Here is a 17,445-nt window from a genome sequence, read left to right as displayed (position 1 = left end):
TACATCAATCTGCACCATTGTGTCCTCGGTCTGCTCCTGCCCTCGCCCTCAGATCTTCAGAGCTGTGTGTGACAGTTCTTATCGCACATCACCCCGCACATTTGACATGCTAGATTAGGCACTAAACCACAGGCTGCCCAGCATCCACCCAACGCAAGGTCTGTAAAAGCCGGGAGAGCAGCCCCAAAAACCCGACGTTGGGAAAAGAAGATGGTTTTATTATGAACTAGCTGAGAAGTTGGGCTTTCCCCCCACGGACGGGAAATGAGAGCTTTGCCACCAACATCAGTGTAAGCAGCATCAGCCCGCTCCTGCTCCTCGTGACGGGTGAGGTGTTCCCCAACATATTTGCCTTGCCCATTCATGCCACAGCACTGTGGTGGTTTTTTTTTGCAGAACAACGTGATGTGCTTCTGCAGCCGCTAACGAACTCCGGGCGGTTTTTCACCAGCCCAGCCCGCGTGCAGACGGCCCCGGCGGTTCACCCAGAGTTCATGCCAGGCCCGGGCTGCCGACCCGCACGCGAATCCTGGCACAAACACGGTCAGGACGCGGTGGGGAAACGCTTCCAAAGAGCGCGCCTGAAGCCGGGCTGCAGAGGAGGAGGTGCTGGTGTCGGCAGCCAGCCCTCAAGGCAACTGGAAATAATTGGAAACGGGCGATTTCCAGCGCCACGCTGCCAGCGCCCGCATCGAGGTTAGTAAACAACGAGCCCAGCCTCATCCGTGCTTTACAGTAAGCATCCCAACCCCATTTTCCTCGTGATAGAAAAAGTAGTTCACCTTTGTGCTCGTCCCCATCACTCCAAGTCAGAGCTGGCATCCAAAACCTGGGCTGTGCATCAAAATAAACCAGACCTTCATCTTGCACTGTTCTGCTGTTAGCACTGCCACCCCCTTTGCTCCACAGGGACTGTAACAGACACGGTAGGAAACCTGCCTTTGCAGAAATTTCCATCATTAGTCATTAAGAAACAAAATTAAACTGATTTCGTATCTTCTATCATGCAAAACTGACATTGACATGCTTTTCTCATAAAGCTCTACACAGTTATTCCACCATCGTCCCGAGATACTAAAGCATGCTTTATTTGGTATAAACATCAGAGAAGCTACATTTCATTAAAGTTACGTAAAAGAAACCCAAATTAGAACTGACCAATTAGTGCTCTTTCAGCTGTCTGGTTAATCCACAGAGTAAACAAACTCTACCATCCAGCATCATTAATTCATTAAGGCTTTCAATAGCTTTTCCAAAAAACAAAACCCAGCATAACCCAAAACAAACAACTCCCCCTTTGCTCCGTAAGACTTGCAAGAGTTATTTGAATTCAATTAATTATTTGGCTCCTGTCCCCGGGGTGGGGTGGGGGACACGCCACGTTTAATTCCTTTATTTTTCTAACTTGTGGGTGAAAAGGGACAACTGAAAAACTTCGATCACCTCCACCACGATGGGGAGCAGTAACGCGGTGTCCTTGGCTTAGCCTGTGAGACCTCGGTGTGCTTCCCACATGCAGACACTGCTCCATTAAACCTCGTCAGAAGCCCTCCTTGCTGCAGACTGCTCTGCTCCTTCTTTTCTCTCTTCATCTGCCCTGCCTGTTGCTGGATCCAAATCTCTCATCATCTTGGCATTACAAAGTCCAGTTTCCCAAGGCACGGAGTGTTTATGGAGTATCATCGGTAATCCCAGAGTCTGCCAACTGAGAGATTATTATCTGCAGCATAGCTGAAGAATACCTCAAAATCATGCTCCGACTCATCTGCCTTGAACGCTCACCTCCAGAACATGCTAAAGCCCTTGTCGTTTTCAAAACACGCCCCCCGATTTAACCACTTGCTTCACTTTCACACATGAATCATCCGGCATTCCTCGGGCCACGATATATAGCTTTCATTATGTCACACCTGACATTTTCACTGCTGGATTACCGTGATTTACTGGTTTTCATTAGACCCGATCGCTACTCTCAGTCCCACCCCCACCTCGTTGAGGAATACAGGTCTGATCAGTGAGACGCTGGTCTGGCTTGGAGATTCACAGCTCTTCATGTACTAATTTCTCTAAAATTGACCTTTTCTGGCAATGACTTCCAACACTGCCAGTAAGCATACACCTCTCTAAATAAGGGGTCTGAGAGGACATCTCTTCCTCTGGCCTCAGGAGAAAACAGGCTTCTAGCAAAGGCAACCCCCGGTCATAGCCAAACCACCACCATTCTTGTACCACAACACACACACAGGAGTATTTAACACAAATAAAAACACCTTCTTTGAAACATCTGAACTGAGACTTTGTACAGTTTTGTTTTCCAGCTTGAGTACCATGCCAATGTCAGCATTAGGCAATGGGACTGAAGCAACCAGAGGGACTACCTCTTCCCCCAAAGGCATTATTTGTCAAAACTGGCTTCTTCAAGCCGTCTGCAAGGCTCCGAAATCCAGAGCACATGACGTCACATTTAAACTCTCCCCAGTTTCTTCAGTATACACATTCACAATTGCACGATTCCATTATGTTTCCCAAAAGCCTGCCAAAAATCACCTGCCGACTGTAGCCGCAGGGGTGCTGCCTGGCTCCAGCAACTGCACCTTCCTCCATCGTCCTGTTAGCAGCCAAGCAGCTCCTCCAATTTCCTTATCTGCAAATTATAGCGAGATAAACTGTAGGCATAAATGTTCCCAAGCACTAAAAACTAACGTCTCCATGTCCTCCCGAATTCCTGAGAAGCTGCCCCAAAAGGCTGCGGGCTCCTTTGCACCCTGCAGCATCTACAGCTGGGTGCAACCAGGCCAGCACACGTGGCCCACACCATTAGCTGAAAAGAAAGAAGACTCCAAGTCAAGCACTAGTAAGAACTGCTTGTTTGAAAGATTTTACATATCACTGACAAAAAATATATATTTCCATCAGCCTAGAAGAATGTATATAAGCTTACTCCCTAAAGCCAGCAGAGAAGCTAACCAGCAGATGGACTGAACGTTCAAAAATCTTGCTGGACTGCAGGACACATCAGAATACGTTTGATGAGGGCAATTCCAAATCGCTTTCCATGGCACTATTTTAATTCACCTCTCTTTTATATGGTATTGAGACCTTGTGAAAAATTAAATCAGGCCAAGGTGCTTACAGAGAATGATGGTCTCTCCAGGAATATTATAACTCCAATGCAGATTACAACATCTACGATCATCCCCACCACTCTCACCAACAGCTATGCATCCTGGCACTGAAAGACTGATTTAATGTCTGTAATTTCTAGGCATGTCACAAGTCACTGGCTGTAAAACCAGCTACAAGTCCACATTGGATTCTAACTAAAGAAAAATGGTGTAAGGAATTTCTCTTTTTCTTTTAGGAAAACATGCATTAGCTTTTAATAGCTCAAACTACCAAGGCAAGAAGGACATTTTAAAAAACAATGACAAAAATTGAGAATTTAATACAAAGCAAGTCAACGCTACGAATAGACAGTGAGATTATCTGATGAAATTCTACACTGCAAAGTGCCACTACAGCATGTTATATCCAGTGAAGAGCTCACAGCTGCGGCAGCACCAGGGGCCTTTCTGGAGCTCCGGCACATACCATTTGCACCGACCCCAGGAACGAAGGCAGCGCTGAGGATGCTCACCATGGAGCTGTCCTGTATGGGCAGCAAAGCTGAAGAGACCAGGAGCAGACCCAAGCACAGTCCCGTGGCATTTCCACACCGAAGCCAGCTCACGGCAGCAGAATGGTGTAAGTAGCATTTCAGCCATAATGCCCCAGGTCTACCACAAAACCCACATAAACCTCGCTCACGAGATTTATTTGGGAAGTAACGGTGCTGCTGGGGCCACCAAAACCAAGAGCTGCGTGGGGTTTTCCCTTCTGAATAACTGCATCCTGAAATCAGAAGGATTTACGCCCCATGCTTGAATCCCACACCGCAGTTCTCGGTGATACCCACACGCTGCTCTCAGGCAGCATCACGCATCCAAACAACCACCTTTGGACAAAATAGACTGGTTTGTTAGATCACAAAGTTTGCTTACTGGGTTAGGTTTTTCCCTAGGCACACAGCATGGGTTACTCCCTGAAGAGCCCCCCAACAGATTTGTCTGATTTTTTTTTTTTTTAATTACAGCTCAGCAAATAATATCACCGAAATCCTCTTGCTGTCATGGGAACAAATTCTGCCCTTGTTTGCATTATCGTAATTCCTAGGTACCTCCACCAGCTCCTCAGGGCTGTTGGGGATTTCAGATTACGTGACCAGAGGCTGTGCACACGAGCACCTTCAATATTTTCATCTAATTCTTGAAATGTCTTCCCACCACCCTGTCCCCTTTCCTATTTTTTTCATTCCTTTTTTCCACTGAAAACTAGTTTATTATCCGTGACTCCCTCACGGGCAGATCCCCTTCCCAATAATTATTCTCCCTGAGGAACCATCAGTGAAGTTGAGAGTTCCGTGCGAAATAAAAATAAAAAATGGTGCTTATTCAGAGATATAAATTGAGCAAACAGTCCCTCTCACGTATTTTTATGCCTCCAACAATGGTCAGCATCATCCCGTGGAAGTCTGGCAGGGCCTGGTTCTGTATTTAAGGATAAGGCCTCGATAGCTGCAGAAATGTGTGGGAGCCTTGCCTCCATCAGCCCTGGCATAACACAGGTGCCCCTGAAAATTACCTTTGTGCAGGGAAGGACAGGTAACTGAAGAGATCTAGGTCTGCCGAGATGCGCTGGATAAGGCGGGCAGTACCCAAGGCTCCAGGGCAACGGGATCTTTCTGAACAACATATAAAGTTGTGCAGCAGCGTGAGAGGCACCAGGAATTAATTAGAAGACAGGTTTCCATGTCCGATCAGGTGTCCGCTCCTTCTGCCACTGCTTTGTTTACAAGGAAAACGGGCACCGGGGCTGGCTCCTCCAGAACAGCCTGGCACCTATTACTCTATTTACACTTGTAAGGGATAAAAAAAAATGCATTGATCAAGATAAGAACATTACAGAAATGAAAGAAAAAAATTACTAGATAGCAGCATAGAATCTGCTCTTCTATTTACTCCCTGTGTGTCTCTGAAGCCTTCCAGTGTAATTAACAGGAAAGCAAAAAAGGTCTCACACCTTCACAAGGGATTTGTTTCTTCCAGACTCACTCACTACAAAACCCAAACTTTGCACACACTGCAGCCATGGAAATCATTCACCTGAGAAAACAAAACAGTCAGTGGTTTAAGTGCTTGCTTTACACTCTTTCAGCTAAAGAATAAAAACAAAAATCGAGTTTAAATCAGAAGGAAAATAGCCACAACTCCTGAAAGCTAAGGCTGTACAGATTCTTCTGCTGGTGAAGATTTTGGATTTGGTTTTTCACCCCCCAGCCTTGGGACATGCCAGCAGTGGTGGCCACACCACGAGCCCTCCTGCAGCAGCAATGCAGTACCGCAGGATCCCCATCATCCTGACCCCTCGGAAATTTTTGCCTTTCTTCTCCAAACGGAAGAGAAGAAATTAAAAATGTGACAAACAGCCATCTTTTGCTATGACAGAATTGCACAGATATTTCGGTGTTTGATTTATTATCGGGGGGTTTGGCTTCTGAGAAGCTCCAAGCCATGCTGCTGTGCCAGAGATATGATGTCATGTAACTAAATTTCTGACTCTCTGCCAATCTGAGCAGTGATGTTAAACGAAGCCAAAATGAGCTTCCTGTGCTACACTGGAAACAAAAGAGCACTTTTACAACTTTCCCCCCGGGGTTAATAGAAATATATACGTTTAATTCAAGACGCAGTCACCATCTTATCATATTATCAGCTTCTAGATGCACAGAACAAAACTACAATGTGGGATATCACATAGTGCGCCTGGAGTTAAGTCAGTACAGGCAGGCGCAGAGACTTCGCAACAGGCAGGCAGCAAACGCCACAAATTCAGAGCACATGACACAGGGCTGGAAGGGGTAACCTAAAACCCCAGCTGGAGACAGGAGAATTATTATTGGGTTTGAACTACACGAAACGGTTCAGACCTTAATGCAGTCCTGAGAACTGTAGGCACCCAGGGGTTTAACCACGTTAAAGAGTATGATTACGGGTCAGAATGGGAGACAATCTGCAGTTGTTACAACTCTGCTCAAAGCAGGCAGTGGCTGCTTAACCTTAAAAGCATTTTGCATGCACAAGTGCACTCTGTTATTACCTGCCTGAGCACCAGCCATGGAGGATGCCACCCCTGAAGGCACAGGCTTGGCAAAAGCAGCATCCTTGCGTCAAAAGCTCGCCAAAGATAGGGTGGTGATGCTTGCTTGAAGCAGTCCCAGTGCTTCGTTTTGAATGTCAGAGGAGCAAAGCATTTCAGGTGATACAGAAGATGCTGTATCATACAGTCACGTCTCACGTTGTGCGTGGTCTGCCCATGGGACATGACTTTTCTGGTGTTTCAGAAGCAGCTGCTGCATGCACGATCACACACAGACCACGGCGATGTCCCACGTTGGGCAAATCTGACAAGACAGACCCAAACCGCAGGAGATGGGGTGACTTAGGACTGACCAAAGACACTCAGACCTCCTGGAGGCACAGAGGGATGTAGTGCCCCCCTGGAGGCTGCAGCTACGGCCTCACCCCTGAGTAATGAACCCATTTTTATGGACATGTTGTGAGATACGGTGCCCTGATAAACACAAAACTAACTGACACAGGTCTGCAGGTACTTAGGATTTGAAAAGAACAAGTGGATATTAAAGTCTTACTTGAAATGCTTGAGAATAATGCGAAAAATCCAACGAATGAGCGGCGATCAGACAGATCTAAGACTGCTAACTGGTGGTCCTGCCCTGCCAGATGCTGCTGACAGCTGCTGAAAGCACATGCAATCATTTCAAGACAAATCACCTTGAAAGTAATCCTCCCTCAAGAAAGCTTATGATATCCAACAAATGAAAACCGTTTTCAGACATCCATGGAAAGAAGAGGATTGTGAAGATCTCAGAAAAGCGATTATGTAGTAAGGACACTGATCAGAGAGGAAAGCAGACTAAAGACAAAGGCTGGCCTCCACCAGTGGAGACACTAAAGACATTGGCCTGGACTCCATGACCAACAGCCAGGAGTAAGGCAGTGAGATGTGCTGGGGTCCCCGGGGCCGGGCAGCCTTCCGCAGCTCTGTGCAAGAGCTGTACAAACACACCTGAACAAAGACACTTTCCCATTCCTGATAGCAACACAGGAGGGCTGCTGCAAGACCTCAGAACTTCTTCCCATCACACGTCCTGGGACTGGACACCAGAGACAAGCCTGCTGCATACACAACGGTGCTGAGCCTGGCCTGGGGTCAGAATCACGGCAGCTGTAGCAGCATCCCTGTAAGAAAGTGGTGGTTATCATCTTGACCCTAGCTTTTGGCACCCCAATATAATTTTCATTCACTGGCATCACAGCCAGAACCTTTCACTTTTAGTTTGACTGCCAAGCCAGGCAAGCACCCCCACAGTACAAGAATTAAAAGAAAAAAGGTGCCAGGCATACAGTACTGCACACCTTGCCTGGCAAGCAATTTGGTGCACAGTCCAAAGCACCAAGACCTGTCCTAATCACCTCGAGCTCATTAATTTACAAAGCTTTGGCCCACCTCTAGCGGCTGGCAGATGATCAAGCTCTTAGTTGATGTGATCCAAACTAATCCACTAAAAGGCATTTAAAAGCTAGCTAGAAAATAAGTATTTTTATATCCTCGGAAGTGCTAAAAAGTTTTAATGGCACCAGACAGTCAAGGTGAGGGAAACAAGTTTGTTATTTAACTTTTCGCTCGTTTGACAGCTTCATACACAAGGATTTCCCACCTCCAGTCCCACCAGCAGCCAGTGCACCCAGCCACCCCAGGGTCACCCAGCATTTCTGCACCTTTTTGCACTGGAGACAGGCAGAAGAGCAACCTGATGCAAGAGCAAGGAGAGAAAACATTCGGGTGCTGTGACCATAGAAAAGATTCAATTACAAACCACAGTAAGGCCCAAACCACAGGAAAACAGGTCTCACCAGGCATGGGGCTCGTGGTCTGCTCGAGGCAACGCACGCTGCCGGCTGTTTTGCTGTCAAACTGGCTCATGCTGAAATATTTTTATTTCGTCAGCTCCAGAAAGCCAGACGTCTGCTGTCCTTGTAAGCCTAACACCAGACTACATACAGCATCATTCCCAGCTGAAATGTTTTAGTGTAGATCAAAGTCTCCCGCGGTTAAGTGGGTAGAAATCTGTTGGTTTAACAGTGCTCATAGCTGCCTCACCTGAAATTTGCTCAATGGAGCAGTACCACGGAAAAACAACGAGAAAGATCTAGGACTGAGGCACACTGAGGCAGAAGTATTTAAAAGCTCTGTTTATCTGGGAACGAGTTAAGATTAAGAAAATTACAGTAAGGATTTTTAAAACATTTTAAAGACACAAACCTCTGTCACAAAAACTCTGACACAAAACTATGTCATATGCTAAAGCACTGTGCAGTTTGGAGCAAACAAGCCAAACTCTTGTTGAAAACAACTTAATAGCAACAAAAACTTTCACACTTGTGTAGCAGCTTGCCTAGCACTCATGAAACAATTTCCAAATCTTTTCAGTCTTTAAAGACCAACTAACAAATCCATGTACATACACTCACCATTTAGCAGAGGAAGTAAAAGGAAGGGGACAAGGACACTTGGTCTTCTTCTGCACTGGCGGTAATCATTAGAGTTTTCCCCTCCACCAAAAAATGTTGTTTCTAGCTGACTGCCTCGGATGCTCTTCCTCTGAAACACGGCAGCAATGATTCCCCACCTGGACATGCCTTGAAGCCGCATGGAGCTGCCCCAGTGACAGCCACTGTCGCTGCCCCACGCTCACCTGGCCACGGGAAGCATCCTCAGGGGCTTGAGGGCGTCTGAAGAGATATTAGCTCCTCATGTCTGCAGGCTGGCATCTGTTTCCTCCGCAGTTTAGCCCCAAATGTTTGTCTGGAAAGAATGCTCTTAAACCAGCAGGGATTTCTGTGAAATCCAGCCCCCTACTTGGTTAGCTTTAGGCTCTCTTAACCCAAGAATCCTAGGAAAAGAAACTTCCTCAGCTGAATGCTCAAGGCTTGGAGAGTTTGAGAATGCTTTTAACATCTCTTCCTCATCAGCCTACACAAAAACAAAGCTCTTGGTAGATGTAGTATAAACAAAGTACATAACGATAACTTAAACTCCTTTAAATATTTAGACACACGCAATACCACAATAACAGCATTAGCCAACCTGGGCGTGAAAACCCACTGGCACCCATATCAAAACCACCTTTGCATGAAGGTTTGCCTTGTTTATGAAAAGTCAGACAGCCTGTTTTATTTCATTCATTTAGACCTACAGAAGTGCCATAAACCCTTTCCGATAGCACTCAGGCAAACACCATTAAAGGTGGGTATTTATACAATGCATACGGCTCCAGTCTAAACCAGCTGCATTTGCACTTCAGAGCTATCAGGCTGATTGTCCTGCCTAAACACACTTGGCTGATCAATTCAAACAACATGAGCACTGCTGTAACTTTCCCAAAAGAAGCCCAAACACCCCGCGTCTCACCCCTGACCACTCACCAACACATCACAGCATCTCAGCTGCCACCGCTTCTGCTTATCGCATCCAAACGAACCCACGTACTCTCCAGGAAGGAGGATGCCAGCTGAAAAGGTTCGAGTTATTTGGGGTACTGAGACTAAGCTGCTGCTCCTTGGGATTTTGCAACCAAGCTGCTGGAAACCAACGAGACCGTATGACTTTAGCAACAGATGTGCGCGCCGACATCTTAAGAGGCTGAAATTTTATAAAGAACTCCCATTATTTCAGAGACAAGAGCTATTGTTTCCACTCGCATCAGTGCTATTTTGGGAAACGGGTTGTACGAGCAATTGCCCAAATCAGCTTAAAAAGAAGATGGGTGCGATTGTTCAAAAATAACATCTGAAAAGTAGCACAGCTGAATCTACATCGTTTACTTCAAAAATCATACGTGCCAATACAGAGCAACAAACAGATGAAAATGTGGAACTGGCAGACATTAAGAAAAGCAGCTGTTCAAGTGAAGAACATTTTGGGTTGGTTTCCCTTCTCCTCCCCACCATACCTATTTTCAGACACCTTTATGGCACGCCTTCACCTCAGCTCCCACAGCAGAACTGCAGACACAAGCTGTTGATGCAAAAACATGCATCCTACAACCCTACCGTCGATGTAACTCCCAAAACGAGCGTCCCCAGTGTCTCCCTCCACAGCCAGGCAGAAAAGCACTGCCTTCAGCAGCAGCAGCAAGCCGAACACTGTGGCATCAAGGGATGAGGAGCAGCAGCCAGCCCTGGCCACGCTTCAGTGCGAGTCCTGGAAAGCAGCACGGAGTCGCTCCAGGAAGCGGTTTCATGTGAAAGGCTCCGCACGAGCAGCGGGACAATAACAGTGAAAGGGAGCCGGGGCTGGAGTTAGCAATTTCCTATTACTAAAGGGGGAAAATACACAAACTGCTGCTGTGCTAGCATTTGGAAGTTCCTGCAATAAATCAGAGGCTAATGATCAAACTCAGGCATGCAAGTTTAATTTTTTCTTTTGAGGAATTTTTATAATGTCCTTGGGCACTTAATAGCCATATCTAATAAGCTCTAAATTGGGCAAGGTCATGGGTATGCAGCCTTCAGCATTTCTGGGTATAAAACACCAGCAAAATACCAGGTTTAGATGACTTCCAGTCTTCCAGAATATTTTCTTCACTGCACTATAAACTGATTTCTAAACCCCAGTAATGCGGTTCATTAACCTGTTGCACAGCATAGACCTTAGGAAGGAAACGCCCCTGTCGGTACAAACCCAAGTAATTCTGTAACGTGCTTAATGCTGAAATATTTACACTGATGTTTTGCTGGCCAAATACCTCCAGTACACAGGGAGTCAGCCGGCAGGCAGGCAGTCAGCTCCCTACAAGCCGCAATTTGTCTGCACGACAGCTAATGAGGTGAAAGTAGGTACACACAAAAGCAGTCCGTTTGCTGATATAAAGGAACTGCTGACAGAGTTCGATGACAGAAATTTATGTAATTCTGGTAAAGAAAGGCAGTTGTATAGAAAAAGAACTATAGGCCAAACAACCCCCCCGCAGAATCTGAATATAATTGATTATATTCAGACACGTATGAACAGGAAACAGGAGGCAATAAAACTTTTACTTATATTTGACTCTATTCCTCCCATCCCATCCTATCTAGTGCAAACCCTGTTTAATATAAAAACCAGGCAAAGCACCAAGGCAAGCCCTTGCCACAGCTTACTCAGAAATACATGCCGGTGAAGGAGCAAGCAGGACAGTTCACATCTTCATTCAAAGGACATCCCAGTATTTAACTCCCATGGAGAATTTTCCACGTATTACAGCCAGCTAAATGCCTGGCACGAGGCGCAGCTCCTGCTGCGTGCATCTGCAGTATCCCCTCCAACAGAGGCACAGCCTCAACAGCAGCGTCAGCTCCGTGGCAATCCAAATAAACAGCAGCACTGGGGACTGTGACCAAATCACACCCTGCTGCACTGAAGGAGAATATTAACCATGGGCCACGTAGGCATGAAGCTGCACAACGTCCAAATGGCAACACCATTTACAGGGAACTTCTCTCTTTTTAACACGTGCCAAGCAATTAGTCACCATTTTATTTGGTATACAAATGTCAGCAATATTTCAGAAGTTAACAGTGATATATGGTCCATGATGAAACTGTTCCTCCTCTATGCATACATCTCACAGTTCCACACCAGCATTATAAGAGCTGTACTAGAGACAATGAAGCACTGCATATGTACAAGAGAACAAATACTGGCACTTACGGAAAGCGGTGTTCATTGCTGGAGCATATGGTGACTGCGGGATAAGAGCCACGCTCTTCTGTGAGTAGGTCACCCCCCACAACAAAGAACATGGGAAATTCAACAGGGGGGAAATGGGCATGGAAGAACCGATACAACCATTCTAATACTCAGCAAAAAAGGAAAACTGAAGGATTTTTAGCTTTTTAAGAGAAAGAAGGCTTTCCAACAATCAAGCAGTCTTGTCATTCAAACCAACCTGTCTTCCCAAGGAAATAATCGAATCCAAAATAAAGAAAATGATGAAATAAACATGGAATATATTAGTGTTCACGTCATTCTTTTCTAATTATATCACAAGAAGGTATTGTCTAATGTAGAAATCTATCTACAGTGCCAAAGAAGTAACAGCAATTCTACCTTACCACCTACTTTGCACTATTCTCACTTAGTAAATAGCTTCTTACAAAAGGAAGATACCTATCAGCAATCAAGATACACCACATTTTATCCAGCCACCTTAGGATTAAAATAAGCATTTGGTTTCAAGGAAAATGAGCTCATTTTAACTAAATACGTCTTGCTGAGTTTTATCGAACTAACCGATCAGTCGTATCAATACACACTTCACTCTTTCCTGTACATTCACCATCGTCTGAGCTCTGCCGTTGGCTCAGTTGACCTCTGCGAGCTGCTCTGCCTTTTCCATCACATCAATTTGACAGACGCTAGATGCGATGTGGGGGCCAGGAAAAGGGGTGGGTGGGTGTGTTACAGCTTACTGCAGCCAGGTTCATCAAACGACGCCTTGAAGGAAGTGCAGCAATTACATTAACGCTCTTTAAACCGCCTGCTAGCCTTGCTGACCAGTTTCTAACAGTAGCGGGAATCTGGGACAAATCTAGAAATTCAGACTTGGGTTTCCACTGGAAAACCCCAACCCTACTCATGAGCAGGAACTGAAAACAAACAAAAAGAACTGTTTCTAAACTGCAAGGTAACTTCTACTTTGCTTTTTACACCAGAGAGTCCAAGGAAATCAGGCTCAAGATCAAACATGCGAATGCCAGATAATTAAACAAGCGGATCACTGACGCATAAATAAAGTTTTAGATTTACAGCAAATAAGTCCTCTTCTGTATCCCAACCAGGCCAACTTTTCAGAGGTTTTTATGTCGGCATTGGCCTAAAAAACGCAGTGGAAACTTGAGGGGTCGGGTTCCCTCCCCGCTGGCACGTCCCTGGCCCTAAAGGAGGCCGCGGGGTTAGACCAGAGGAGAAGGTCGGCTGAAGGCCTGTCCTCGGTGTCTGCATAACGAACCGGTGGTGGGTTGGGAATCGCTCTATCCAAGCAGCACTAATGAGCCAAATGGCTGTTATTACTGCAGTGATCACCCGCCCATGAGCGCCCCGCCGATGCTTTATTTTTTACCTCGTTCGGCAGCGATGCGAAGGCAGATCTAGTGGAGAAACCTCCTCGCGACACCTCTCTGGCAACACAAGGAGTGTGCGAGTTCATGGCTTCCTGAGGCAGAAACACCCACGTTTTTGTTTCTGCTGCCCTCCCCTGAGCGCCTGTGCCCGCTACGTGGTGGACGGCACCACTGTGCTGTCACCCAGAAGGCCAAACACCGACGTGGGAAATCCTTGTGGCCCCGCAGCCCTGAAAACGGAGCAGTAAGGCAGGGCCCGTCTGACATCCTGACACCACCGTGCGCAGTGGCCGCGGGCTCTGCTGCGACCTGGTAGCTGTGTCTGTGCAGAACGGGGCTCCCGCGGTGAGAGAAGTGAAAAACTCAACAATGATCCTTCCAAAGGTACGTTGATGGCAACACTGGGGATCTCTGCCCAGTTCACACTGAGACCTTTGTTATTTGACATTAATTTCCACGGAACAAGCTCTCTGAGGCGACATAATGTTTTTTTGAGAGAATACATCTATTGTGCCAGTTCTGCCCTTTGGAAGTTCAGTCCATGATAGCAATCTGACCTGTCCTTACAACACATAGCAATCCTGACCTGGTCTTGCAACAAATCTCACGTGGGCAAAAATGACAAACCACAGCATCCCTGCATGCCTTGGGCATCTAGTGCTGCAAAATCAACAAATACACACCTAAAAATGTACCAGGCAGGATGGATATTCCTGCAGGTACTGCCACTATTTGTGCAGGTTTTTATCTCTATCCAAATCCATTACTAAGGAAGAGTTTCCAAGATATCAAAGAAATCACACAGCAGTATGAAAGAACAATATAGCGTTATATTATATTATTATATGGGCAAGTCATGTACTTTTCATCCCACTAGCTATAGAATGTAACCATCATTAAGAAGCTGTCAATATTGCCTCCAAAGAAAGCATATTTTAGCAGAAAAGAGGGCATGCTCTGGCTACAACTGAAAACACAATAATTTCTCTAAGAAACTAATTTTTTTTACATAGTGATATTGTGTTCATTTGTTTGCTTTTAATAACAGTAAAGAGTAGGAATTTCTTCTGCATCAGCAACGCAGTTCTCTTTTGAAGAATCATAATGTACATAATTATTCCATTTGCTTTTACTTTGAAAACAATTTGCAAGGAACCACGATTTCACAGACACTCAGGAATCACAGCCCCACCTCGTAACGCCTGCCACATCCAAAACAACCGTGCTGGGGAGCGGGGCAGTCCAGCCAGACACGTAACTGCGCATCCACGCGCTCCATCACCCAACCAGCACCGAATGGCACAAAGCGCCCGGACAAAGCGCCCGCGGAGCTGGGCACATGCGTCTCCCGGGTTCAGTTCTCAGCATCACGGAGCTGAGCCCTGCAGGCTGGCACATCCACACTGCAGAGAAGCCGCTGAGAGCAGTGTAAAGCTGCTGCAACCCCACGGGACGGGGCTGTGCTGCCAGCCCCACTCCACAGCCTGCTCCTCGGCACCAGGGTCCACCTGCAGCCGTGGAAACTCCTGCCCTGTTGTACCAAAACCCCATGCGTGGGCAGGAAGGGCTCGCCCCACTGCTCCACCTTTAGTGGAGCTGCTAGTAAATAACCTGAATTTAAATAGTCTGACTGGTGTTTGTTATGCATACAGTGCTAAAAACATTAACATTTAAATTAAAACACAACACATTTTTTCTAAGTGCATGTCAACTGAATCGACTTCTACACTTAGAGATCTACTACTAAGAGATCACTTCTTTTGCCATAGTTAAACAACAACAACAAAAAAGGTTAGAAAGAGGAGATAACAACAAAAAGAGACATACCTTTGCACCATGTATTTTCAGCCCCGCCGGTCAGGGGGCTCCCATCGCGCCCTCAGCGGAGTGGGGACCCCGGGGACATCCTCCTGGTGCTCTCCGCCGGCCGGTTCCCGGCTCCCTGCAGTGGGAGCTCCGTCTGCGTGCTCCGTGAGTGCCCCGGCTCCGTCCTGTGGCAGCCAGGCTGCTCCGTCATGGAGCAAATGTGCCCTCTGCGTGTCTGGCCGCTGCCTGGCAGAGGGGGAAGATTAAGATCTTAGCAGGGCAGAGATTGTGCTGAGCCCTAGGTTCCTTTCAGGCGTTGTTAGAAATGAGATGCAAAACTATTTCAAGCATACGTATATATATGCGCATATATAAATCAACCAATTGTTTTGCTGTTCTGCTCTCTCGCACAAGTCTGCCTTGCTTTACGAAGAAAATCTGCAGATGGCAAAGTGTAAATTCAAAAGTGGGAGCGGAGCCCTGCGGTCGCACGAATGTAAGCAGGAGATAGCCCTGAGCGCACACGCAGACGAGTCGCTGCATGGGGGGGGTTATGGCCCCATGGTGCAAGCAGAGAGGCTCCCCCCTCCCGAGCTCCCCGCAGCACGGCCAGGTCTGGGAGAGCAGCCAAAAGGGAGAGGAATGGCATCCCACCGCCGCTCTCCGCAGCGAGGTGCCCGGGCACCGCAGAGCCTCCCGCCGCGCGATTCCTTACCCCCGCTGCTTCTCCTCTCCAAGGAGCTGATGCCAGCGCTCAGGAGGGTCAATGGCGAGTGATTTCTAACTATCTGCTCCAGATGGGAGTGTCCTTCCAGCGATGAATCACGCCGTTTTATCCCAGCATAATGTTACAGAACGCTTTACTCAAGCAAAATTCCATATATGAGGCTGCAGGTTTTCATCTCTTGCCAATTTCAAGTGGGTTTTGTTATCATTAGAAGAATGTAATTACGTACATCTCGCTATATTCCAGCCTGTTTCTCAACAGACTGAGCACAAATACCTACACATATTTAGAGACGCATGACATCACGTTTTCACGCAGTTAAGTGGCTTTTAGATAACAAGCAGTGCCCCGTCCTTGAGAACGCGAAGATTAGATAAAATATCGAATGAGAGCCGTGACTACCAGCCGCCTGTTTGTACATACTAGCGTAAAGTTTAACAAGGCAATTTAATTTATTTCAGTACATTAATTAGTCATGCAGAAAGTATTCAAAACAGACTAAGAGACAATTCATCAAAAAAGCATTAGTATTAAATCAGCGTTGGCTGCCGGTTGGAAGCTGCTCATAAAGGCAGGGAGGCTCTTGCTGATGCTGAAGCTGCGCAGCCCGTCCCCGATCCCCATCTCCTGCTCCCTGCGCACAAACCAGGGGCATGGGCTCCGGCGGGAGCCCGGCGCGGCAGCACCGGTATTTCCTGCTCCTGCTTCCTCTCTGCGTGTTTACGGGAACATAATCTGCAAGTGCAAGCTCTCTCAAGCACTTCTCTGACACAGCCAAAGGTATTTTTGTCCTCTGGGGAGTTTTGAGCCCAATTCCATGTGTAATTTCATTTTTTCAAGAGTTACTCTGTCGACACAAGTGAGGTTTGCTCACTGAAAAGGCTGCGAAGCTTTAGACTGATTGCTTAGGATTTATGTGCATGGCAGCTTGGAAACAGAGGTCCATGTCCTCCTTTAGGGTAGCTGCAGTATTAGTATTCATTTAAGGATTCCGTAATTTCACAGGAAAAATACTGCGTAATGGATCACTCATTAAGGTTAAAAAAAACAAACCCATGGGCTGACCTCCACAGACCATCATATCCCAAAGGTCAGCTGAAGGAGGACTTGAAGAAGCGCCTGGGAATGAGAGGAAATGTCTAGCAGAATGGGCAATAAATACAGAGGTCTTCTAAAGGGACAGGAGACCAAAGCTCTGCACGGGCAGGACACAATGCCCTTCCTCGCCCTGCTCCGAGGTACCGAGCATTTTGGGGTCCAGGGCAGAGCCGGGACACCGAGTGCTGTGGCAAGTGATTTGAAAGGCAGATGGCAGCCCTGGGCAAAAGGCCTTAGTCAGGGCTGGGTGTGGAGGAGCGCCGGCTGTTGAGCAGGCAGCGCTTGGATGGAGAGGGCAGGAGCCTGAAAGCCCACTTGAGAAGGAAGTTACGGCATCCCCAGTTAAATACCGGGCACTGTTTTGGCCAGAGGAGCACATCTTGTGAGGATTACTGGCAGGTCCCATCAGGTGGTGGCTGTAAAACTTACTGGAGCACCTCAAGCACTCGGTGCTAACATGGCCCTCTCCGTGGGCTGAGGTGCTAGCCAGCTTGGACCCCAGATAACGAGAAATCCCCTCTTCAGGTAGGC

General features: G+C 47.0%; 1 protein-coding gene across 2 annotated transcripts in view; it reads right to left on the bottom strand.

Annotated features, from left to right (window-relative positions):
• The window catches only part of LYPD6 (LY6/PLAUR domain containing 6), a 29,117-nt gene extending 13,238 nt beyond the window's left edge, over positions 1 to 15,879 (bottom strand). For both annotated transcript variants that reach the window (XM_050711624.1, XM_035566081.2), the window contains exons 1-2: positions 15,805 to 15,879; positions 15,111 to 15,335 (exon numbers count right to left, since the gene is read on the bottom strand). The gene's annotated coding sequence lies outside the window, so the exon portion shown is untranslated. The remainder of the gene's footprint in view (positions 1 to 15,110; positions 15,336 to 15,804) is intronic.
• Positions 15,880 to 17,445: the final 1,566 nt, after the last annotated feature.

Source organism: Cygnus atratus, chromosome 6, assembly GCF_013377495.2.
Source record: "Cygnus atratus isolate AKBS03 ecotype Queensland, Australia chromosome 6, CAtr_DNAZoo_HiC_assembly, whole genome shotgun sequence".
Lineage (NCBI taxonomy): Eukaryota > Metazoa > Chordata > Aves > Anseriformes > Anatidae > Cygnus > Cygnus atratus.
The sequence above is the reverse complement of the archived record's forward strand: the minus strand, read 5'-3'. Positions and strand labels throughout refer to the sequence as shown.